The sequence below is a fragment of the Cetorhinus maximus genome, chromosome 19 (genome assembly GCF_964194155.1).
Source record: "Cetorhinus maximus chromosome 19, sCetMax3.hap1.1, whole genome shotgun sequence".
NCBI classification, from domain to species: Eukaryota; Metazoa; Chordata; class Chondrichthyes; order Lamniformes; family Cetorhinidae; genus Cetorhinus; species Cetorhinus maximus.
This window is the reverse complement of record NC_135897.1, coordinates 3835180-3862270: the sequence shown is the minus strand read 5'-3', so window position 1 is coordinate 3862270 and position 27091 is coordinate 3835180.

Below are 27091 nucleotides of genomic sequence, written 5' to 3'. Positions count from 1 at the left end.
ATCTGTGAGGTCATGCACTTTAGTAGGAATAATAGAGGCATAGACTATTTTCTAAATAGGAAGAGTATTCAGAAATCCGGAGTGCAAAGTGACTTGGGAGTCCTAGTCCATGATTCTCTTAAGGCTAACATGAAGGTTGAGACAGTAGTTAGGAACGCAAATGCAATGATGGCATTTATTTCGATAGGACAAGAATATAAAAGCAGAATTGTGCTGCTGAGGCTTTATAAGGCTCTGGTCAGAACACATTTAGAATATTGTAGGCAACTTTGTGCCACGTATCTCAGGAAGGATGTGTTGGCCCTGGAGAGGGTCCAGAGAATGTTCACGAGAACGATCACAGGAATGAAAGGCTAAAAATATGAGGAACGTTTGATGACTCTTGGTCTATACTCGATGGAGTTTAGAAGGATAAGGGGGGATCTGATTGAAACTTACAGAATACTGAAAGGCCTGGATAGAGGCGACGTGGGGAAGATGTTTCCATTAGTATGAGAGATGAGGTCCCGAGGGCACAGCCTCAGAGTAAAGGGAAGACCTATTAGAACAGAGATGAGGAGAAACTTCTTTAGGCAGAGAGTGGTTAATCTATGTAATTCATTGCCACAGATGGCTGTGGAGGCAAGGTCATTGAGTGTATTTAGGACCGAGATAGATAGGTTCTTGATTGGTACGTGGATCAAAGGTTACGGGGTGAAGGCGGGAGAATGACGTTGAAAAACTTATCAGCCATGATTCAATGGCGGAGCAGACTCGATGGGCCGAATGGCCTAAGTTCTGCTCCTACGTGTTATGGTCTTATGGTCTTATTTTGGAGACCTCTCTTCAAATTTCCCTTTACCTTGACTGATCAAAGGAAAACAAGGCCTGCTTTTCCAGTCTCACCATGGAACTGAAATCAATTATTAATTCACCATTCCAACATATCCCTTCTGTGATATCTCCAAGACTCACACATCCTTTCTAAAATATATTGACGTGAAATGGACAGTATTCCTCAGCCGGGCTCTAACAGTCGTGTTTGAATCTTTAACATGAATTGTTTGTCTGCTCGCTGTCTCTATTTATAAAATCAAACCTCCTCTGTGCATTATAAACAATCCTATCAACTTGTTGTTCCAGTTATAAACACGTGTGTTCATCTATCCGCACTATGCTGGCATTCTGTTTAAGATTCTCATTTATATTATATTCTCTCCCCTCATACCTCCTCCCAGATTAATCCACCATATAACCCTGAAATAAACTCCCTTCTCCGTGTTTCTCCATTTCAACAATCTATGTACATCGTACTGAAGCTTACTGTAGTATTCAATTTAGGATTTCTGTTAACTGCAAAAACGAACATATGACATAGGAGAACAACTGGGCCTATCAGCCCCTGGAGCCTTATCCGCTATTCAGAAAACAATGGCAGATCTGTTTTTGTTTCGAATTCTACTTTTACAATTGCATCCGCCAAGCTTTGATTCCATTGTCTCACATGAACCTCCCTATTTCAGTCTAACAATGTTCAATGCCCCTGCCTCCTCTGCCTTGTGAGGCAGCGAAATCCAGAAACGCTCAACCGTCTCAGAGAAAAAAAATGATCCTATTCTCCGTCCGATAACAGAAACCTATAAATGTAAAGCAATCCCCTCCTAGCTTTGAAATTATGCCATTCATATAGAATCGTTTATATTAATTTGTATCAGAAACAGCCTCGGTCCTCATACATAAATCCAAGGGAAAATGAAATTATACTAAATCAGCTTTTATTTCAACCCTCTCCGAATATTACGCAGTTCTGTTGAAGGACATGAGGACTCGAAACGTCAACTTTTATTCTCTCCGCCGATGCTGCCAGACCTCCTGAGTTATTCTAGGTAATTCTGTTTTTGTTATGACTTTATACTCCTTTTTGCCTGAATATCCATCGTTAAGCTCTCCCCTTTGACATCTGTTGCTTTGCCAAATTGATACCGGCAGTGCCAATATCCCGTTAATCCATTGGGCCCATTTTATGCAACAAGTCCTGTAAATGACACTTGATCAACATGTGTTCATATACATAACATAAACCAGAGTTCCGTCATCAAAACTCATTACGTAGACAAATATCTTCATTCAGTTTATCAGATTTGACATCCCATTAACATATTCGTGCTTCTGCTAATTTGAAAGCTTTTATTTTTTCAAATAAATTAACAATAATTTCTGCACAAGATTGTAGTCTCCATCAACGTCCCCACCAACGACATTGCCCTGACTGTTCAGTAGTTCCAGGGTTCATCCCTCTCTCCTTTTATAAACAGGGTTAAACATTTCCAATTATACAGTCATCTGACACCACGCCATATATAGGGATGATTGAAAGATTATGGTCAGAGCTTTAATTATTTCCAGCATTTCATCGTACACTGACCGTCATACATCCCATACGGACCGGTTAATGTTATACTTTATTGTGATAGAATGTTCGGGAAAACACAGTAATTATATATTGAAAGGTAATGAATTACTTAAAATTTCCAGGCAGCCAGCGCTACCAAGCACATTGACAAATGACGGTTGCCAGATGAACCTTGCACAGCCTTAGGGCCTGCAGTCAACAGAACGTCTTTGGGAGCCGGACTGGATTCAGAGGTTGGCAATAACATAGATCAAGTGGACTCTCCAACAATTAAGGAAAGGGCACATGATCCCAGCTTACATGGAAGGGAAGATGTCTGCTTGGCTAAAAAGTGGGAAGTGCCTGATGTCAGAGATGAACGAGATCAGTAAAGCATAAATATGTTCATTTCGTAATTTAGCAGAGTGCTATCTCAAGCTGTCTTGACATGGTTTTCTAATTGCAATTGCTCGAAAAAACTAACGTGAAATGTGTCTGAGCCTACATTGGCTCAGCTTGTCAAAGATAACAGAATAGTTTGGCGTAGTTGGCAAGATACACCAATCTATCCCTCGGGAGGGCTCTGCAAAGTGGTTGAGTATAGTTTATTTCCTACCAGACGTTAGTGCACTAAGCCTACCCGAGAATAGTCCAGCCGAGTATCAGACAATCGGTAGGAGGACTCAGTACAGGACAGGGAAAATAGGTGTTGGGGCAGAAGGCAAGAGACGCGCTGGCGGACAAGTCGTGCCGCAAGCGCGAAGGGGTGCATGACCACTCCCCTAAATTGAAGGTGGAGGAGTACATCCGGGTTACCATGTGAAATATAACCACAACCGAAGCCGCGCAGGCAGCCCAGACCCCTAATTAAACCGCGAGTAACTTAGTAGTCAGAGGCGCATTAATTAATTGTGCAGATACAAAGAAATAGAATGCTCTCAGCAAAACTGATAAGTGCTATGGAACTTGACAGGAGATCCGCGGACTCCATCTCGTGGTACATAGATGAATAATGGTCAATAATAATCAAGAATATATGGAAGGTTGATTGGGACACAAAAAGTCCGCTACTGATTTTTTTTTTACTAAATAGAATGCATTTCTCTAAGTCACAAGAAATGCTTGTGCTGAAGAGGAAGAGAGAGACAGAGAGAGAGACAGAGAGCGGGGGTTCACCTCGAGGGGGCAATGAGCAGTAGCATGCAGGAGCAGACGAAATGTGTGTTTCAGTCAGTTTGATTGCTCCTATTGGTGGAGCCTTCAAGGTTTCCTTTATTCCTCCCACTGCTATTTGAAGTTTCGTATAGATTATGAGAACTTTAAGTCGTTAAGCTAAGGATACAGCAACATAAATGCACACCTCTTAACAGATGTCTGTTTGAGAGCAAGGAAGCATTTGCTTGTGAGCTTTAACGTGTGCCCTTCCTTAAACTGTCATTTGTGTTAGTAGATCAAAATTTTAGAGTTGAAAACGCATATCAGATTGAAGGAAAAGTGTACAAAAACATTACAAACTGTTTGAGCATAAGGATTGAATCGAGATTTATCGCAAAAATCTTACTTCGAAAGTATTTGAAAGCTACAAAATGGTTTGCTTTTGATTGAACTGTTTGGGTTTGATACATACGAGTTACATTAGCTCATACGAGTTTAAAATCAAAAGGCATAAACACGGTCTTGGTGGTTCCAATGGATAACACGGGATTCATTTTGAAGTGATGAATTAAATAGGAATGGAAATCTGCATCCGAACAGCACAGTGAGTTGAATTTGGTACGGACTTTCGAAGTAAAGTGCAATGTCATTCATCAGGCTACTTCTGAATAACTTGCATGCTATCTAAGATGAACAATGGGTTGATAAACATATGGAGCACTTAATTTGGATAAAAATCAATGCACATGAGAAAGAGGTAGTACTAATTTTGATCGTGTTAATTAGATTTTTAACTTATTTTAATATTTTGAGATTTGTTTCGTGATAAAGTTCTCAAAAGGGAATTTTATTTTTCAAGAGTTTTTGACAACAATTGGCACTAATTCAGGTTCTGCAAGCTTGATTAATTGTCGCAGTGGTTTTCTTCAGACGGGGGACGGAGGAGTCAGTGATCTGAGATGTTTCGTTCATCAATGGTTAATTCGATTGACCTGTTAGCCGTTGATCACAAGGACCGGATATCGATCTCCAAACTTAAGGGAATATTAGAACGGGGAAAGGGAATTCATATCACACAATTAAACACAGACGAGGACATGACACGCTTAGTCCAAAACCTGGCTACCGTGCTAGAAAGCCATGTTTGGACTAACAATAAATTGATCGGGATAGGAAACAATATATTAGATGATGCAAGCAGAAATGTTGTTTGCAGCAGCTATGGACGCTTGGCAGTGGAAAAACCCCAATAGAATTTAAGATAGATTAATGTTCGTTTATATGTAACTAATGACCATTAATTTTATCTTTCACGACATCAGGGTCATGAATTGACTGGTATCCAGCTCAGCGATGTAACAGTGTACACAGCATGAATGTTGAAATCATACTGAATAAAATATGCAAATTGACATTTTCATAGTGATAACTGTTATAACTATGTTGACAACCGGCAGATTATTACATGCAGTAGAAAACATTGGGGTGATAAGGGCGGGTTAGTATATTAGGTGCCATAACATTCCGCCACATGCAGCAGACATAAAAGGGAATATAGTTAGCACATTAGAAGGATGTTATATTCAGAACACCACAGTTTTATGTACATATTTAATATATGAGGCAAAAAAGCAAGGTGCACATATAATGCAGCAATTAATTGTACAATTGAAACCAATGGGCTGCGAAGAAATGGGCCATGTGGCACACAGGGGGAAGAGGAGCTATTGTATTACCATGTGGCAGCAAAATATTAAATATGGGAGAAACCCATATGCCCCATCCACAATCATGCAGCGTGAGTACGTGTGCAAGTGCCAGCAAGGGTAGGGAAAGTGGAATTGGCCGAAATATACAAGATAGTAAGGACTGATATTCAGTTCAAGGGACGCCTTAAGGATACGCTGACACAGTAATTGAACTATTTGCCCTATGTAATTCCCTATCACCAGATCAACTAACCGGGATTCGCAAACATGTTCAGGCAAAAACGACGGCTTGCCACAGCTGGATTATGTTTTGTATAATTCAGAACAGCGCATTACAGGAAATACATATTTGTTTTGTGGAGAGTAAGGAGGAGATTTGCATGAATGTTGCCAGGGCTGGTAAATTGCAGTTGTAAGGAATATGTAGCTTGTTTTAATAAGCTTGTTTTCTTGGAACTGATGGTGCTGAGGGGAGACATAAATGAGGAGTATACTATCATAAGGTGTCAAGTTAGGGTAGACAATAAAGACGGTTATTCCAGGTGGAGAGTTCAATTAACAGGTGATACAGGTTCAAGGAAATTGGTAGAAGGATTAGAGTTGAGAAGAGAAAAAAACTTTTTTTTGCCAGTTCATGAAGATATTACTATATCCAAAATTATTGGTAAAATTTTTATTTTAAAATGGATCTTTAGTCTGTGGGCTTGTCTGAATTTGATTAAAGCCCGCTAGTTAGGGTGCTTTGATTTGCGTGTTTTGAATGTAGCATTCAGGAAGAGGTGCGAATGCTGACGCACATCTAGCAGTTAACAAACCATATTTTGGCATTCCTATTAAAATAGATGCTATGAAAGGGGTTTTATTGTTAGAGTGGTTTCGTTCAGACGTTTGCTACATGAATAGAATTTACATTCAATGGGGCTGGTAGTTATAAATACGGAACTTTTGTGTGTTCAGAGCAGGGATAATGTGAGATCAAACGGCAGCTGTAAGCCTCCAACTGTCGCCACAGGAACAAAATTGAAAGCAACCTTATTTCGAATTTCTACGTTAAAAATGCTGTGTCTGGTATTTGGTTAAATCTGTGGGTCCCTTGCTGTTGCCTTAATAGAGGTTCGTTTGGGAATTTGTTAACAGTAATGATCGTTGTAATCTGTAGCCATGTGCATATACATTTTAACCTGCGTACATTTAAATAATGTTTCATTTAGTTTAAAGTGAAATCTCGAGAACTGGTGGTCTTATTGCTGAATGTAGAGTCACACCTCAAACATAACAGTTAAACGTATGCGTTATGACAGTCGCTTATAGTTTCCCTCTGGGATTTTAAACAAAACCAGATGTACCAGCTGCATCAGTCATAATAACCCAGAGAGTGGTGGTTGTATGGAATTCGCCACTCGGATTGGTGGCGGAGGAATAAATGTTCAACTCATTGAAAAATGTGCCTCGATCTGAAACATAATGCTCTGTAACTAAAAAGGCACTGGGCCGAGTGCTGGAGTATCGGATTATAACGGTCGACTATATATTGTCTACCATATTGGACAGGATGGAATCAATGGACTCTTTCTATGCTGTAACTTTTCTGTAAATCAAACGATTGGGAGAGGGCAGTCCTGGAAGTAATGGGAATGAGATGGCATGAGGAGGGTCAGGCAGTGAATGGCAGAAACACGGAGATAAATATTTATTGCTTGTGTAATAATTTTTCAATGAGACAGTAAACCAAATTGGGGAAGTTGGGGCGGCCTCGTAATTTATTGTGGAGCTCAAAATTAATGAAAGGTGTTGGAATTAATAAGCCTTGAAACAAACTAATGGAGGACTCATCATAATAAGTTGTGTGGGTGTGGGGGTGGGGGGGGGGGGGGGGGGGTGGGGGGTGGGGTGGGGAGGGGGTGGAGTGCGTGCGGGAACAGAAGGGAACCAAAAATGTTGAGAATGAGCAATGAATTCCAGCGTCAGCAATTAAACAAAAATAATTTTTATCAGTATATGTGCTAGGGAGTATGAGATTCTCCATCTCGCTATCTCTAACTCGGACTCTAAGTGTTTCTTGCTCTACTCTGTTGACCTCTATTTCGCCGTCGCTTCAAATCCCTCCATTTCCTTCTCTCCATTTCTCACTTCATCTCTCTTTATGTGACTCTACTTGTTACTCGAGCTGTTTCACTCTTTCTCTCTCTGTCTTCCCCCTCTTTCACTGCCTCATTATATTTCTACATCTCTCTCTCTCTTTTGCGTTATACCTGGCTATATATCTCTGCCTTGCTCCCTCCCTCTTTCTGTATCTCTCTCTCACTCTCTGTCTCATTCCCTTCATCTCTCTTTGTCGCACTCCATTCCTCCCTCCATCTCTCTGTTTCTCTAAATCTCTCTTTATTTTTCTCTCTCCGCCTCTCTCTGTTTTCCAATTATTTCCTCTCTCTCTCTTCCCTCTCCTTCTCTGACTGTGTTCCAATATCGGTCTGTCTCACCAAAATCCCCTTTAACCCATATTGTTGACCCTGGGTGTGTCCCCGAACGTTTAACGCTTATCCTCCAACTCCCTTCCTCTTTATGACCTGAATTCCTTTAGCATTCACCCCCATGTTCACTGGGTATTTTCTTCCCGTTTTCTGCTGGAAGGAGCCTTGTCCAATCAATGTGCAATATTGCGGAGATGGAGAGGCAGCACGGCTAATGTGCGGTCAGAGCTGTCAGGAGTTGGGTATTTGTGTCAACTTAGACAGTGATAACAATGATGGACTGGTGCACAGACAATGTGTCGTCAGAGCAGGTAGGGGTGGGATATTTGCTTTCCAGTGAATCTGGGAGATCGCGATGGAGGAAATGAAGTCGATACAGTGGGGGTTTGGGGATGTTCAAAGGTGGGTATCATGTCAAATCACTGACCGAAAGTGATGACGGAAGGAGGCCAGCCAATTTGGTGGGCTGAAGTCGGGGGGCGGGGGGCAGTCACTTTATAGTGTGTGTTTTTACGCCAAGTTAGTGAGTGCTGTCCATGATCGGGAAATGACAGGCAAATGGGAGGATAGAAATGTTAGGATGTCTTTATTATCTGTACAATCAGCGTGGGATATCAATAATGAACAGACAGCCTAGCCAATGGGAGGGCTGAAGTGTTAGTAGTTTTCATATTTATCTGTCCAATCAGAGAGAGTCAGCGTGAAGAATTGGAGCAAATATGTGCACAACTTGAGTAGGTGTGTAAAAGCAATAAAAATAGGGTAATTATATGAGTTGATTTCAACTTTCCCAAAGTAATTTGGATTGAAATAATGTTGAGGGCTTCGATGTAGTGGATTTATTGAAATGTGTCCATGCGAACTTGTAGGTCAATATGTATAGTGTCCAACTAAGGAGGAAGCAGTGTTGGACCTAATTTTGGGGAACGCAGCCAGGAAGGTGGTAGAGGTAGTGGCTGGTGAGCATTTTATTGATAGTGAGCACAACTTCGTGCAGTTTAAGTTTGTTTTGTTCAAAGAAATAGACTGGTTGCAAAAAATTGTTTTATCATGGTGCAGAGTGGATTTCAGTGATAGAAGGCAGGGACTAGCCAGAGTAGACAGGAAAGTCAACAGGCGAGCTGTGGGGACTGGTGGGGTGCTCAAAAATTAAATGGGAAGGTTACAATCTCACAAGTTTCCTCTAGGGTTTTAGTAAGGAGAAAATAGGCCAGAGAAACATTGTTGACCACAGATTTTCAGGTTACGATGAGAAGGAAAATACTGGTCTTGAGAATTTATAAGGCAAGCAAATAAGCGGAAGAATTAATGAAGTACATAATGTGCAGTGTGGAGCCTAAGGAAGCAATTTGGGGAGCAAAGAGAGGATATGAGAAAGCTCTTGAAGGTAACAGCAGGGAAAATCCCAAAATATTCTATAAGTATATCCATGGTATGAGAATAACTAGGGAAAGAGTGTGTCCAAAAATGGACAAAAGGGGATACTATGGTTGGAGCCAGATGACATGGCTAGAGTTTTGAATTAATACTTTACATTATTCTTCACGCCAGAGAATGAAGATGAATTTATTCAAGTCGGGGAGAGAGACGGGGAGGTCCTAAAACAAAGTGATACAGGGAGTAACAAGGTATTGGAGCTGTTGGCAGGCTTAAGATAAGACAAATCACCAGGTCCGCATGACGTTTGCTGCAGACATCTGTGGGAAGCAAGGGAAGAGATCGCAGTGGCTCTGGTCGAAATTTTTAATTTATCTCTGACCACGGTGGCGGTGCCAGAGGCCTGGAGAACAGTTAATGTGGTGCAGCTGTTCAAGAAGGTTTTTAGAGTTAAGCAAGGATACAATAGTCCTTTGAGTCTCATGGAGGTGGTAGCGAAACTATTGGAGAAAATTCTGAAGTATAGAATCTATCTCCAATTTGAGGGGCAATGTTTGATCAGATATATTCAGCATGGCTTTGTCAGAGGGAGAAATGCCTAACAAATTTGTTTGATTTTTTTGAGAAGGTGACCAGAAATATAGATGAGGGATCTGCAGTTAATGTACTTTATATGGATTTCAGCAAGATCTTTGACAAGGTCACACATGGGAAATTAATAAAGAAGGCAAATGCACAGACAATGCAAGGTGATTTGATAAGTTGGATTCAAAATTGGCTCAACTGTAGGAGGAAGAGCGTCATGACAAGGGATAGCTTTAGTGACTGGAAGACAGTGTCCAGCGGCCTACCACAGGGATACATGCTGGGTCCCCTTTTATTTGTCATTTTTATAAAGGACATAGATGAATAATTGGGAGAGAGGATTAGTAAATTTGTGTATGAGACAAATATTGACCGCGTTTTTAACGGTGAGGTTGAGTGTTGTGTGCTACGGGAAGAAAGGCACCAGATGGTCAAGTGGGCAGATAAGTGGAAGATGGAATTTAATCCTGAAAAGTGTGCGGTTATCAACATTGGAAAGTGTAACTTGACAACGACAGATTCAATGAACTGCATGATAATAGGATCTTCTGAGGAACAAACGGACCTTGGCGTGTGTGTCCATAGATCTCTGATGGTGGAGGGGCATGTTAGTGGGTTGGTGAAAAAGGCATATGGGATACTTGCCTTTATCAATGGAGGCATCGATTACAAAAGTAAAGAGGTCATGTTGGAGTTGTGTAGAACCATGCTGAGGCCACAGCTCAAGTACTGTATGCGTTTCTGGTCGCCAATTTATAGGATAATGTGATTGCACTGGATGGGATGAAGACGATATTCTCCAGGATGTTGCCTGGGATGAAGCAGTGAAGTTATGAAGAGAGTTTGGATCGCAATGGGTTGTTTGTGTTGTAGCAGTGATGACTGAGTGGCAACCTGATTGAGATCTCAAAGATTATGAGGGGCCTGGAAATTTTGGATATGGAGCAGCTGTTCCCCTGTGTTGAAAGGTCTGTCACAAGAGGACACAAGTTCATTGTGAGGGGCAGGAATATTAGTGGGCATGTGAGGAAAATTATTATTTACCCAGGTGGTGGTGACGGTCTGGAATGCACTGCCTAGGAGCGTGGTGGAGGCGTGTTGCCTCACATCCTTTAATACGAACCTGGATGATCACTTGGCAGGTCGTAATATTCAAGTCTAGGGGCCAAGTGATCGTAAATGGAATTAGCTAGGTAGGTCAGCAGTTTCTCACGTGTCGGTGCAGACTCGTTGGGCCTAAGGACCTTTCCTGCACTGTGAGATTCTTTGATTCTCTTTCTGTGAATTTAATGTTGGTACTGGACTGCATAATCAGCAGAATATACATTGTTTCCTGCAACAGAGAGTGAGAGCCCAAAAGGCGTTTTTGCTTGCTCTGTGCCAGGGTTTGGGATGCTTGCTCAGGTCTCGAGGGAAACGTAGAATGTGCCAGAAGGTACCATTGTCATAGAAAGCAGATTCTCCATTGGGAGCATGAGGTGCAAGGCTCTAAATCAAAAGTAAATTCTCAAATTTAAAACTCCCTTCATTATTGTCTGAGCTGTGTGCAAACTGGAATAGTGTAAATAAGATTAAAGAGATGAACGTGCGGCACAAAAGCTGGAGTGAGAAAAGTTTGTTTCCGTTTTTGGGTGTATGAAAATATTGTTGCTGGATGTTTGTCTGTAACATTGAAACGGGCTTCACGTGAACTGAGTTTGGTCCAATGTTCTGGGGAGTCGTATAACTGGAGAAATACAGCCTGCTTTAACGTACATAAAGGGATGAATTGTTGACAAAGGAGAAGGTTGTCCAAATTAAAGGGAACTGGCAAGGCAATACATTACAATAGTAATAAAGATAATAATAATTTTAATATGGCAGGATGGAGCAGTGATTACAATCTTAAGATTGTGGCAGAGCTTACAAGGACAGTAAAAATACTGAATTAAGGGCTCCGGGTAGAAAGTCTGTAACATCCACAATAAAACAGTGGAAGATGGCGAATGTAACCCCTCTATTTAGGAAATAAGGGAGAGTGAAAACAGCGAACTGCAGGCGTGTAACCCTAACGTCAGTACCAGGGGAACTGCTAGAGTCCATTACAAAGGATGTGATAACAGGGCAATTACAAAATGTTATGAATGGGCAGAGTCTACCTAGATTTATGAAATGGAAATCATGTTTTGCAAAGCTGCGGGAGTGTTTTTTTTTTTCTGAGGATAGAACTGGTAGAATAGGTATGGGGCGGGGTTGGCGGGGGCGAGGTGTGGGGGCGGGGTTACATGCAGCACCTTGGGATGTGATACATTAAGAGTTTTAGAAAGTTTTTGATAAGTTCAGGGACAAGAGTTTAGTAAAAACCATTGGAGCATATGGTTTTCAGTTGAATATACTGACCTTTACTGAAAACTGGTTAACGGCCAGAAAACAGAGCAGGGATAAATAGGTCAGTATCTCGTTGGCAGGGATTGACTAGTGAGCACCGTAAATATCTGTGCTTGAGACCCAACCATTCAAAATCTTTATTTATGATTTGATTGTGTGGATTGAATGCTATATTTCAAAGTTTGTTGATGATTAAAACTAGGTGGAAATGTGAGTTGTGAGGAGGCAGAAAAGGTGCATGATGGATATTTGACGATGCAAAGTGAGTAGGCAAAGAATGGCAGATGGAATTCAACGTGGGGAAATGTGAGATTATCCACTATTTCAGGAAAAACAGAATTGCCGAGTATTTCTGAAATGGAAGAGTCTGGTAAGTGTTGAACGTCAAAGTGACTTTGGTTGCACATGCAGGTACCATGAGATATAAAGAAGCTTAATGGTATGTTGGCATTCATTACAAGAGGCATTGAGTGGAGAAGCAAAAGTGTTTAATGCAATTGTACAGAGCCTTGATGAAGACGTGCTTGCAGTAGTGTGTGCAATTTTGATCTCTGTACCTAGTGAAAGATGCGAAATGAAATTTTGGGACAGTGAGATTGCCCTGTGTGTAAAGTTAAAATTGAGTGAAAGTTTATATTGTGGCTCTACAGGGCAGTTGTAGGAAAGTTCTTCCTTCTGGCTGTGTGTTCTACAGCCAGGTAACACAGCATCAGAAAAGGTGGCAGGCCATTTACGATTGAGTTGAGGAGGACTATTGTCAGTCAGCAGGTGGAAAATCTTCGGACATTTATTGCCCCACAATCATTTTGGAAGTTGATCTGTTAAGCATCTTCAATACTGAGATCAGTAAATTTCTCCAAGTTAAGATCATAATGGGTTAAGGAGAAAGTGCAGGAAAATGGTATTGAACTGGAGAATATACAATGATCTCATTGCATGCTGGAGTGGGCATGGGAGGCTGAATGGACTACTCCTGTCCGTGATTCCTTATGTTATTAAATATGGAGGTAGTAATGAGCATTTTAGGGAAGGGAAGAATATGTGGTTGTGTTCTGGGTCAAATGAGGCATGACGTTTTCGAACAGATCATACACTAGTTGAGCAAACGGAAAGGAAATGGACATAGTGAGCGAAAATATAGAAAATTCCTTCAATCTGCAAAATTTCAAAATGCATGAACAATAATGTTCACATGTGTCACATGATATTACGAATAAATAATTGCGTCGAGAGACTTACCCGGGACAACAACAATTGCCAGGATTGGATATTAACCCGCTTTAATAACCATAATTATGTATTTGATCCACGATGCTAAAGATATCCCATCTTGTCCAAGATAGTGAAGGCCCTCTGAAAAGCTCCTGTCCAATGTTGGAACATTCTTATATAATGTTCTGAGAATCGGATCTATTGTTGTTACACATTGGGATCCATTGCAGTACCAATCCAATCTCTTGTTCTTAGATTCGGATCCAATGTTGGAATATTCCGAACTATTATACGCAGTTTATGATCACTTCACTCCCCCAATGTAGAGCCGCTTATCACTATTAGTTTCGGAGTTGATGCTCCCGCTGGCACTGTGGGATAACACATTGAAAGGAGTCCCTCATTAATAGAGGAGTGCAATCCTCCCGTGAAAAAAAATAGGCCCCATGGAGAATGACATTAATTAATGCCAATGAACAAACAAATTCAGATAACCTATTTCAATACAATACTTATTATTCACAAATAATGTAGAACATTTAACCCGAATGGATGATGTATATGAGGTTCATTGAGGAAAGTAATGGTGGGGACTGCAATTTTAATACCACATTCATTGCAACTAGTTTTCCATTCCCATGAATTAAAACATTTAACTCGTCTAGATTGAATGAATTATGGTCTCTGAGGGAAGAAATCGTGGAAATGGCGGAGGCACTGACCGTAATAATTCAATCCCCCTTCGATATTGGAATGTCGTTAGAGGGTTATACATGTCCCAACCCATATACAAAAAGGAGAACTGGATAAACCCAGGAAGTACAGAGCTGCCAGAGTAATGTCTGTGGAAGTTTTGAACTGTGCATTCTGGGAACAATTTGCTTGAGGCCATCATCAATGATCGCACTCTCTTACTTTTTGGGAAAAGGGGGTTTACAAATGACCAGAATCACTTCGCAGAACTTTTATTGGCAAATCATAGCTGATGAAATGTATGTATTTTTATTTTTTGTCTCAGGAGCCAGAGGGTTGATGAGAGATTTGGGCTTGATATTATGCACATGAACACAATGTGTTTAACTTTCTTTTAATGGAGTTGTTACAGAAAAAAATAGGGCTCTATGGAAAACAAGCGACGGAGACAGTGTGGATCTAACATTACCAAAAACACAGATCAGAGGGAAATGGTGAAAGGCGGCTATTATAGGGTTATCGAGTTATCCAATTTATCGGCGCTGTGCCCATAGCCTTGTATGCCATGGCATCGCCAGTGAATATTCAAATACTTCTTAAATGTTATGAGATTTTCTGCCTCCACCACACTTTCAGGTAGTGAGTTCCAGATTCCCAACACCCTGTGGGTGAAAATATTCGCCCTCACATCCCGTCTAAAGCTCTTGCCCCTTATGGTAACTCTATGACCCCTGGTTATTGACCGCTCCAACAAGGGGAATAGATGGCGGGAAAAAAAAATCAACAGGTCTGCCAACATCCGTGGAGGGAAACAGCGATTACTGGCCGTCTATCTAGCTTCACCTATCCAACTCCGATTAAGCAGAATATATTTCACCATATTTATTTTTCTTTTTAACTCTGGTATCCAGACCTTCGTCTCGCTTACCATTTCAACACACACCCCTGCTCCCATGCCCACTTGTTCTTCCATAGCCTTCTGCAATGCTCCAGTTAAGTTCAACACGAACTGGAGGAAAAGCATTTCATCTTCTGATTAGGCACTTTACAGCCTTTTGGGCTCCATGTTGAGTTAAACAACTTCAAACCATGAACTCTCTCCTCCATCCTCAGCACTTTTTGTTCACCTCTTGCCTCCAACTATCATTTGCCCACTATCTTGCTTCAGCTGTCCGACCCCCCATTAAACAGTTTATATTTCACCACATTTCAATTTATCTTTAGTTCTGATGAACAGTCATGCATGCTTGAAACGGCAACTCCATTTTTGTCTACACAGATGCTGTCAGACCAGCTGATATTTTCATGCAACTTCTGTTTTTCTTTGCGCTCATTTATGGGTCAGAAGGGCATGCCCCCATTGGGCTCTCTCATCCAGGATACTTCGAAGGGTCCGACAATCCATCGTGTATACCCGTGCCTTCAATATCATGCCCAAAATGCATTGCGTCACAATTATCGGGATTAAAATTAATTTACCACTTATTAGCCCACCTGACCAGCCCGTCTGTATCCTGCGCTAATCTAAGGCTATACTCCTCATAATTTTCAACACCCCAATTTACTTGTCATCCGCGATCTTACTACTGAACTCTGCTATATTCAAGACTAAGTCGTTTAGATATTTCACAAACAGCAAGGGATCCAATAAAGTTCCTTGTGGAACATCACAAGCATTCAGTCACAAAAATAGCTCTGGACAATTACAGTCTGCTCCCTGACATTCACTCCAATTTGTCAAATTGCTTTCAATCCCATTGGGTCTCAGCTTTTTTTTTTATCAGTCTCCTATGTGGGACCTTTTTGAAAGCATTGCTGAAGGCCAAGTGCACTACGTCAAATACAGCGCCCTCAGCTACACAAAAGGTCACCTTTTCGAAAAATTAAATCAACTTGGTAAGGCATGACCTCCCCTTAACAAAGCTTTTTGGCTGTCCTTGATTAATCCCTGCCTTTCCAAATATAGATTAATTCTTCCCTTGATTAATCCCTGCCTCTCCAAGTATAGATTAATTATCCCCACTACTGAGTTACTGGTTTAATACTGGTTTATCCCTTCCTCCTTTCTTGAATAACAGTACCACATTGGCTGCCTTTCAGACATCTGGCGCCTTCCGTGTAGCCAGATAGATAATGCAATTAATACCGGCGCCCTAACATCCTCCTCCCTTGCCTCACTCAGCAGACGCGGATACTTTTCATCCTGGCCTGGAGATTTAACTATTTGTAATCCCACCAGACCGCTGAGAAACTCTTCCCTTTCTTTGCTAATTCCTTTAATCATATCATAGCCCATCCGCCTGTCTTCATTACCCATGTCGCTCCTGTCACTTGTGAACACAAACACAGAACATTCATTAAGAACCCTATCTGTATCTTCCGGCTCCACACAAAAAATACCACTGTGGTTTTTTAACGGACTCTGCTCTTTCCCTCTTTATCCACTTAATCTTATTGTACTTGTAAAATAACTTTGGATTTTCCTTTATTTTACCGGACAATGTTTCTATTGCTTGGACCCTTTTTCCTCTATTAATTTCTTTTTTTAAGTTCCCCGCTACACATTCTATTCCCCTCTAGGCCTTCCTTTGTTTTGAGCCCTCGTTATCCACGTTTTTTATCTTTAATCTATCCTGTATATTCATCAACACCTCTTCATTTATCTTTACTGGAATATATTGGCCCTGTAATTTCCATTTCTCTTTCTTGAATGAGTCCCAAAGGGAGTAAATTTACGTAAAATGTTATGCTCCCAATCCAATCTGCCCAAATCATATCTGTTCATATTAAAATCGATCTTCCCCCAATTTAGAACTCTTACTCCTGACCCATCGTTGTACATAACAATTTTGACTCTAACTGAGTGATGATCACTGTCTGCAAAATGTTCCCAACTTTTACCGCTACCACTTCCAGCTTCATTCCGTAAAAATAACTGCAGGTACCTCCAACTCACCTCTCTTGAACGACATTCTACGTAATAGATAATATTATCTCCGGGAGGCATTTTTATATTTCTGCTCCCTCTAAACGTATCGCCATATGACTAACCCAGGTAATCTTGGGGAAATTTATATCCCTCACCATTACTACCCGATTATTTTTGCAGTCCTCTGAAAGCTGTGTACATGTCAGCTCCTCTCTTTCTCTCTGTTTCATTCTGTCTTACTGTCTGATGGTATACAGCGAGCAATGTTTTTGTTCCTTTTTTGTCATTAAATTCTAATCATTTCAGATATTTGAGGAGCATTGTAAAATGTCATCACTTCCATGAGTAATATTGCAACAGCCTCTCCTCTTTTCTTCCTTCCCTGTCTCGTCTATAGTCTCCACACCAAGTTTATTCGGACTGGAGGACATTTTAATTTAAAATTCCCTCAAATCGGTATTTGGAACAATGTTATACATGATGCACATGAATCTTTTTTTAAAAATTTATATTTTAACAAGAATACTTTCAGACAACAGGAACTTGTAAACGTAAACATCTTCCGCTGTGTCCAATGTTTCCGCTCAACGTCCGGCAGCTCACTGAAAGGCATTTCAATTTGATCATAAGGCCAGCCTGCCACAATCAATTGCACGCCTTATAATTTAGTGTGTGTTTAACAGCAGCATACATTGGCCAGCTGCGCTTTGAAAAACACTTGGAGGTGAGTAAGACTGCAACGCCATAATACGTAGGAACAATTTGCCAATCCCAGCCAGGAATATAATTAACAAACCAGCCGAACAGTCCTCTGCTGTAATTCCACAGAGTGACTACCCTCTGAGAGATGAAATATCTCCTGTTATCTGTCTTAAATGGCCGAACCCTAACTCTGATTAAGCCTTTTGTTTGTAGGCTCTTCCAAAATGGGCATCAATCCTTCAGAATCAAACCTGTCAATACACCAAAAAATCCTACCTGTTTTAATAATTACGACTCCTTTTCTCCAAGCTCAATGTCCACAAACTCAACTGAGAAGAAAATCTATCCTTTCCCGGGGTCAAGCTAGCCAGTCTTCCCATCAATGCTGCACACGGCAGTATATATTTTCTTTGATAAGGGCACCAAAACTGTTCACAGAGTTCCACGTGTTGTCGAACTAGGGCCAGGAATATTTTTTTTAGCGAGTCTGAGCTTTTGTTCATGCTTCATTTCGTTTGAAATTAAAGGTTACATTCCACTCTCTTTCCTTATTACCCGCTGAACTTTTTTGTGCAGGGTTTCTGCGATTCATGCACATGGACCTCCACGTCCCTCTGAGCTCTAGCTTTCTGCAGTGTTTCTGCACTTACATAATAATCAGCTGGTCTAGTCTTCCTGCTGGAGTGCATAACTTAATATTGTCCAGCATTTGTTCCATCCGCTAATTTTTTGCCCATTCTCTTACGCTGTCTATATCCCTCTGCAGAGTCTTGGTGTCAATATAATCTGAGATTAAGGGGACGCTCATTTTAAGAAGAGGTGAGGACGAATTTCTTGTCTCAGAGCCTCGTCAGCCTTTGGAATTCTTTAACATAGTGTTCCGTAGATCGGCAATTAAGTATGTTGAAGGCAGAGATCAACATACTTTAGTTCAATAAGGGTATCAAGGATTATGGCGAAAAGAAAGGCATGGGTATTTTACGGCTATTATGTCAGCCATGACAACTTTGAATCGCGCAACACACTCCCTACGAGGAATGTCCTACTTCTGTTCGTAATTCTAATGGTATTATAGTCACCACCTGCGTTCCCACTTTTCCTTCTGTCATTTGCAAACTTGGCAATAGTGCATTCACATCCCTCAGCTAAGTCATTAATATATATTGAAAAAAAAATCTTGCCGCAGCACAGATCCCTGTGGCACACCACGAGTTGCAGTATGCCATTCTGAAATTGCCCTCGTAATCCCAACTCTCTGTCTTTTATTAATTAAGGAGTCCTCTACCAATGCCGATATACTACCCCAATAACATGAGGTGCTATATTATTATTCAGGCTTATGTGCAGTGTATTTTCGAAAACCTTTTCAAAATCCAAATAAATTTAATCTACAGGTTCCTCTTTACCTATCATGCTCTTTACCTCCTCAGTAATTATGAAGCATTTGTCAGGCATCATTTACCATTGATGAAGGAGTGCTGACTCTGCTTGTTTGGATTTTCTGCTATGCTCACTGGCACTGCACACCACTCACATGGTCGGCAATTGGTATTCAAAGGTGAGGCGTGTAGTGGGACAGGGTGTGGAAGGCTTGCCAGCTGTTGAGTCGTGTTGTAGAGAGAGAGGAGCAGCCCTGTGGCGAAGGGGAGGGATGCTCTGCTTTTGGCCCGAGTTGGTGTGGTACAAAGACTTCACAGCATTTAATGGTAGTGCAATATCATGTGCGGGTTGCAGCGGGGATGGGGTATTGGCGAGGTACACGGCCATTCATTATTGAATTCTTCTATAAAGTAATAATTCGTCTGCATTTGAGAAAGCTCAGATGTCGCCAAATCATTATGCTTGGAGTCGGAAATTTGACTTATCTGCCTATCAGGTAACACAGAGACGTGAAAGTGACAACATGTGCTCCATAGCTGTTCACCCCTCGGGCACAGGCAGCACAATAACTAAAGCCTCAGTGGACTGCAGAACATTCGAAATACTGAGCACTCAGTAAAATCTCCTTGCTAATACTGGCCTTGAAGCTCACAGCTCCTTCTAATGCCATGTTCTCGTTTTGAGCCAGCGTCCCGCCTGTTGTACCTTTGCAATGCGTGTTTGGAGATTGCCTGCTTCAGAGCAGACCGCATAGCATGCAGCCCAATGGGCGAAGCTGCCACCGATCTGCCAGCTGAAGTTGATTGGAAGTGAATGGAGTTCCTGGCAGCCACGAAGCGCAATAAACTTCAGCATTCGAGTGGTGGCCAGCGCTCTCAATGATACATTAAGGGGCCTTCTGTCCGAGCAAGTATATTTTATAAGAACTCCAAAACTAGCCCAAGGTTCCCCATTTTTCCTGCTGCAAGAGGAGTACATCAAGTTTATTGAAATGTTTTGAATTGAAACAACGTCTCGTGGCTTTCAGTGTGCGAAGATGATGCATGAGAAAGCGACGGATCTGCCTGTTTACCAAAGGGATGAGAGCGCCCTCAGGAAGGAAGGAACTTCACAACCTGCTGTGGAAACACCGAGCCATCCCTGCCCGACACCTATATTTCACCAAATTACTGAGAGCCTGTTTTGCTGAAGACGGGACATGACCAGCGAACTGGCAAGTCACATCTGCGACCTGCTGCAGAATTGTCAAAACGGGGGCCTGGATGGCATCCTTTTCCAGTGACTAGGGCAGTGACCGTAGCACTCAATTATTTTATCAGACTCTTCTTTCTGGACTTGACAGGTGACCTAAGAGAGTTTTCGCTAGACTCCACCTACAAATGCATTGATGAGTTCACGGAAGCCATTGCTGCAAGCGCAAACAAACTAACCAAACTTTCTGTCTTATTCTTTCTGGAGGAGGAGTACACCAAGAGTGTTGAAATGTTTCGAATTGACTCAAAGTCTCGTGGCTTTCAGAGTGCGAAGATGATGCATGAGAAAGTGACAGTTGTGCCCGTTTGCAAGAGGGATGGGGAGCGCCCTCAGGAATAAAGGACTTTCACAACCCGCTGGAGAAACAGCGAGCCCGGGACAGTCACACTTACCCTTACATAGTGCAGAACAAATGTTATGCGTCTGAGTGAAATGAACATTGCTCATCAGATCAGGAATCCATCGGCAGGGAGAAATTCTAGGAAGTTTGTTTACATTGTTGAAGGCATGTGTGGTTAACACCCATTCAACTACATCTTCTTAACCTGACTAATCCTGCCGCTACATCTTGTTGTTTCCCAGATATCCATAGGGAAGCTGGAGGGAACATGCTGACTGAATGTCTCTGATTGTGGTGGACCTTGGCGGCGTCCTTTGGAGGGCCAAAACTTGGTGGCCCTGGACTGCATTCAGGTGGCAGTGGCACTCTCCTCGTAACGTGGAGCTGGAATTTCTGAGGTCAGGTGAAGAGTGGATTCATATGAGGTGAGATTGTGTGCCCTTGACATCAAGGAAGCAATTGATATGCATAGTATCAAGGAGGTTCAGCACAACTGGAGTTAATGGGAATCAGGAGGAAAACTCTCCATTTTTTGCATTTGCATAGCACTAGGGAAAATGATTGTGGTTGTTGGAGGTCAGTCATCTCAGCAGGAGTTCCTCAGGGAGTTCCAAAATGGCCTTCCATCCAACATAATGTCAGTGTTTTGGTAGCTCCCTCATGATTTCAAGATGTCCAGCAGCATTTGCGACTCAACGGAAAAATAATACAACAACAACTGGTCAATATGGACTTTTAGGGAAACAAGTGACAAATAACTATCGGGCCACATAAGAGTCAGGACCTGACCATCTTGAACAAGAAAGGATCCAAACATCGCCCCTAGATGTTAAATGGCATTACCACTATTTAATCTCCCACTATCAACGACCTGTTGTTACCATTGACCAGAAACTGACCTGGGCATGCCATATTAATACTGTGGCAACTAGCGCTCGTATGACGCTAGAAATTGTCTGGTGAGTAAACCACTTCCTATCTCCTGAAATCCTATCCACCAACCATAAGGCATAAGTCAGGAGTGTTGTGGAATACTGTGCACAGGCCTGGATGAGCGCAGCTCCCACCACTCTCAAGAAGCTAGCCACCATCCCAGACAAAGCTTGACTTGAAAAACATTCATAATCATTCACTCACACCATTGCTGAAGCACAGTAGCAGAAGGGTGCACCATCGGCAATATGAAATGCAACAACTGACCAGGCTCCTCAGGCACCACTTTCCAAATCCACGGCCACTACCATATGGAAGGAAAAGGGCAGCAGGCGGAGCATCCCCACCATGTCACTGACCATCCTAACTTTGAAATATAAGGGCCGTTCCTTCACTGATACTAGGACAAACTCCTGGAACTGCTTCCCTAACAGCACTGTTGATGTTGATGTGCCTACACTACACCGGCTGCAGCAGTTCAAGAAAGCAGCTAACCGCAACTTTCTCAAGGATGAATGGGGATGGGAAATAAATGCCGGCCCAGCCAGTGAAGCCCACATCCTGTGATTCAACAATAAGACAAATGATGGGCTGGAAACTACTGGAGCCTCATGGGCTGTTGCCCCAGTTGCGTACAAGTACTGATTCCCCTCCCTTTGGGTGCATAGGGGCAGGGCCTCTGGAAGATTTATTTAGGTTGAGTGGCTGCTGGAGTGAGATTGAACTGCCCCACACCCCTCCCGAATGCACACTGTTGGAGACTAACTAGGGCATCATGAATGCAGATCAGCCCTTGATGTAGTACAGGAACGATATTTTGGACAATGGTCTCCTTGTTAGACAACATTACTCCTTCATTGCCCGCTCCGCTTTGGTATACCAGCCTCATTACATTAGCCGGAAGGTGGCAGACTCCTCCATCCTCCATGCCATCTGAGGATTACAGTGGACATCACTCCCTGATGTTTCCAAACTTTCCTTTGGAGCTCCATCCAATGAGGTTCGACTGAGTACAAAGGGCCATCATCTAACTTTTACTAAGAAGATGTCTGGCGTCCAGCAGTTCTCCGAGTGCCGCTGACCTGGGAAGTTCCTGTCCCCACCTGCTGTGGATCAAACAATGCGCTGTTCTCCCCAGGTTGCGACCCCAAGGCTATCCTTGAACTGCTTCTCTGCGAGTTGTGTGCCTTTGCTGTGGGGAAGGTACTGGGCACCGCTATGTCTAGCCATCTATGGGGGTCACTTCAAATGCCACTCCACACGATTCTTCGGTGCTTGATTGTAGGATCTAGTTCATGAACTCCATCGTTTTTGTTTTTTACCCAGATGTGCCTGCGGAAGCAAGGAGAGATAATTAGAGATTTTAATTGGCCTGTGAAACAGTCACATCACTCACAGCATGTTTCTTTGATGGATTTTGCACGACCTGTTCGCCATTGGTAGTCCAATGCAAGACTTACATTCAGCAAAGGAAATGTTCAGATTCTCGCCAGCCATCTGGTTGGCTCCTTTTTCAAAGTCGATTGAGGCCTTGACTTCAGGCATTGGTCCTCAAATCTGTAACCTCTTCCACTTGTTGTTTGCAAACTTGTCATGCTTCAATCCACAAGTAGAAATTGTAAGCTGGACGCATGGCTGGTCTGCTGATAACTGTCCTTGGCATCTATGGGCGTTGCCTGCTTCCATGAACGGGATAAGGACAATGACGGTGTGTGTGAGAAAGTGAATGGTGATGTGCCCTGAACTGACAGGGAGTTTGGTCACTGTGAATGTGAGATGACTTTACGTGTGTGAGTTGAAAGTGATGGAAATAGTGAGTGATCCTGGCGGAACGGAGGATATCATCGTGGGTTGCTGTCCTCTTTTTGCGGGCTTTGGCATGGACCTCCGCCTCCACCGCCACTCAAGTCAAATTTGTGATGTTCCTCTTCATCCTACAGCCAGAACGGGAATAGAGGATAACACGGCATGCATCAACTGCTTCCAAAAGGAACTCTGGGGAAACGAAACTAAATCAGGGGAATGCAGTCCCCTACATTTTGTGGCCACGTCTTCTGAGCAGCAGTCCTGGGCTGGAAGCACAGAGGGGTTTACGTGCATCTGCAATTTAAATATGTTGTGTGGCATGATGAAGCAGCGAGATGACAGCACGGCAGGCAAATGGGAGGCCGCCCTCCATGGAAAGAGTGTTTAGCAAGAATGCATAATTAAAGAGGTGGCAATCGTTTAATAGCGAGTGAAAAGCTGCCACTGCAGATGTAGGGTAAAAAGGCCTTTTTCTGTCCAACAGCATAAAATGTTAGAGTCCACCCAGCGAGTTCATATAATGTTTTGTAAATAGTTTCTTGGAACAGCAGATTCTGGATCCAATACGACAGCAGGGCACTCGAGACCTGATATGGGGCAACAAGGTAGGATTATCGGACAACCTCATAGTGAAGATAAAATTAGGTAATAACGATCATTAAATGTTATGGATTTTATATGGATTTTGTGGAAGAAACGAATGCTTTGTTTCGAAGGCTAGTATTTTAAATTGAAATAAAGAATACAACGAATGTCATGAAAACAGACCGAGCGAAAGTAAACTGACAAAGGAGGTTAAGGGCAAGGTCGGTAAATGTTAAGTGAAGGCACTTAAGCGGATATTTCAGAATTCAAAGAATATATACCATCCAATGAGAAATGTAAGTTCCAAGGGGAGGGCCCAGCATCCGTTGATAACGAAAACAGTTAGAGACAGCATCAAACTTAAAGCAAAAATCGTCAAATTGCAAAAAGACATGTGGCAGGTCTGAAGCTTGGTAAGCATATAAAAAGCTGCAATAAATGACACAGCTATTAATATAGGGGGGAAATTACGTTACGAATGAATGCTAGCTGGAACTATAAAGGCAGATTGAAAATATATATATAGACATTTCATTAAGGAAAATGTTAACAAAATGAGCCTTGGTCCGATTACAAAATGCGTCTGGATAATAGTTAATGGAAATCGGTGATCCAGTTGCTCTGCATCGAGATTCAATATTGAGAATACATGCATTATCCTAGAGTTAACTTTAACTTAGGAAAAGTGAAGGAGGGAGGAACTCGGGAAAGTTACAGTCACCATGGGAGTGGTATTGAGCGAATTGTTCGAGCTGCTGGCTGACAAACCCCATGTCCAGATGGTCTCCACCCTATGATGATGATGATATACGTGGCTAGCATGATCCGTTAGGCAGCTGATTTAAATCTCCAAAATTCGCCAGATTCGATAATTTTCACAGCATTGAAAAATAGCAGATGTAACTGTTGGACTGAATAAGCGTGGTAGACGAAATGAAAGAAAATACAGTTCACATGGACTATCATCAATCACAGGGAATTTGTCAGAAGCTATTATTAAAGAAGTTAGATCCGGGCACTTAGTTATATTCAGTGCAATAAGGGTGACTCAACATGGTTTTGAGAATGGGAAACCGTGTTTATCCAAATTATTTCGGTTATGTGTTGAAGCCACATGTGGATAAATGGGAATCAGCGGATTTGCACTACTCATATTTCCAGATGGCATTTGGTACGGTGCCTGTTCAAACATTATTGTGGAAAATAAATGCTCATAGGGGTTCATATAGTGGCATGGATAAAAGACTGGCTAGCTAGCTGGCAACAAAGTGTTGGCACGACTGCGTAGTTTCCAAATGGCAGGGAGCGATGAGTGTTCTGCCACAGGCACCTTTACCAAAACTGTTGTCTTTGCAAGTCCCAGTCTTTGGAAAGCTCCCGCATACCCATAGCGTTTGCAAATCATCACACAGTGGATGGGCTCAGGAAACCGTTCTCATACGACCCGCTGGACATGTTCTGCTCAGGTCGCAATTGATTTGGAGGGTTTTCTTCTAAGGGGCGAGATTGGAATTGTTCTCTGTTGGAGAAGTCTCTGCGATTCATTCCCTCTCAACGTATTTCCTGCTCCCGACATCCTGGAGCTGGTGCGCTCTGGCCTCTTTTAGTTGTCATTGAAATTGGAGTTTGCTGGTCTCTTTGTTGTATACAATGCTCTGGAGCTCGGCACCCTAGAGTATTGCCCCAACTTCAGTAGATGCCACAGTTGCCCTTAACGGTCTGAAGAGCAGCATAACTTGTCAAACGTGTCATATGAGAGACACCTCTTGCAATTTGTCAAGGAAGTTGCATGGTCCCATCTTAGCCTTTTCTACTTTTTGGCCTTCTACAGAAGCTGTCACTCCCTCAGTTGATCGCCTGCTGGTACCTCTTCCATTGATTCGCTCTACTGAGCTGTGGAAGGTTATGTGGGTGGTGCAATTGTTTGGCCATCAACAGCCTCAATCATTCCCTTCCTCTTGTATGTCTTTGTGCCCCCCGTTGTTCAATTGCGCTCACTGGAGGCTTTGTTGCGAGAGGTTTGCAACCATCCTTGGTTGTTAGTGACACAGATTCTTGCCTGTTTGCTCCCCTTTATTTCCGGCCGCCTGTGTTTAAGTGAGGCAACGTTTGGGCCAGTCCTCGTTGAAGTGGTATGCTTCCCGACACAGTTTGCAGCACTTGTTCTGTCTGCATTCCTTTATTTAGTCCTCTTCTTGCTCGCAATTCCTGCAGAGGGTATCCGGTCTATATTAGGCTACTGTCACTTCCCAAGATAGGGATGCTCTAAGGAGGTGAAGGATTGCTTCCTTCCCATCCACCTTGACAGTCATCTTGAAGAGCCGTTTGGTGGTCCTAATCCTGAAGAGTACATGACCGTGCTGCAGTTCCCAAATTTGTCGACGGACATGGCGAGGAAGTTGAGCACATCAGCGATATGGACATGGTTATTCTAGAAGTGCACAGACACCCATACTGTCCCGCTGTTATAGCAGAGAAAAGAGAGGCTTGAAAGTGAGGATTGTCATCTGTGGGTGGACTTTGTTCGCCTTGAGCATATTGACGAACATCACGCAGGCAACCACATTCTGGAAGGTCAATGAGAAATATACAGCGATGGACAAACCCGGTACAATGTGTTTCTCTGCAGCTTCAAATCCACAAAACTAGAAAAAGCTTATTAAAATCAATACAGTTGTAGTTACTTCGCTGCCCATCACTGCAACGCTCACTGTATTAGATACGCTCTGGTTTGTGGCTCGACTGGTTGCAGCCATCATCTTTCTAATTTCCTGTTGTTAGGCAATGAAGCCTGCACATGCAGAAACAACTGAAAAGAACAGAAGATACCGGTGATCTTAGCCAAATATTGTCAAAATACGAAAACAACATCATTCTGTGTGAGCTGAGAGGATTGTTCTAGGTAAATCCTGCACAAATCGATTGTAAAAAAAAAAAGTGTGATGTTGCTGGCGTTGGCATTTTACTTTCCGGTAATAGGATATTGGCTGACACCACATCCGATAAATAGGGTGGAGAATATCGAGGTGTCTGAGGAGCATAACCATGATATCGTACCGCAAGCAGCCAATCTCCGGAAACATACAATAAGATCCCTCCTGGCGGGTTGCCACGCTCGAAGTGGTAACACAATGTGTCCCTATAGGATGGAAAGGTCGGGTCAGTTGACCTAAGGTTTTAATATCGCAGAAGGAAATTGCACCATCAAGATAGTGAAGACAA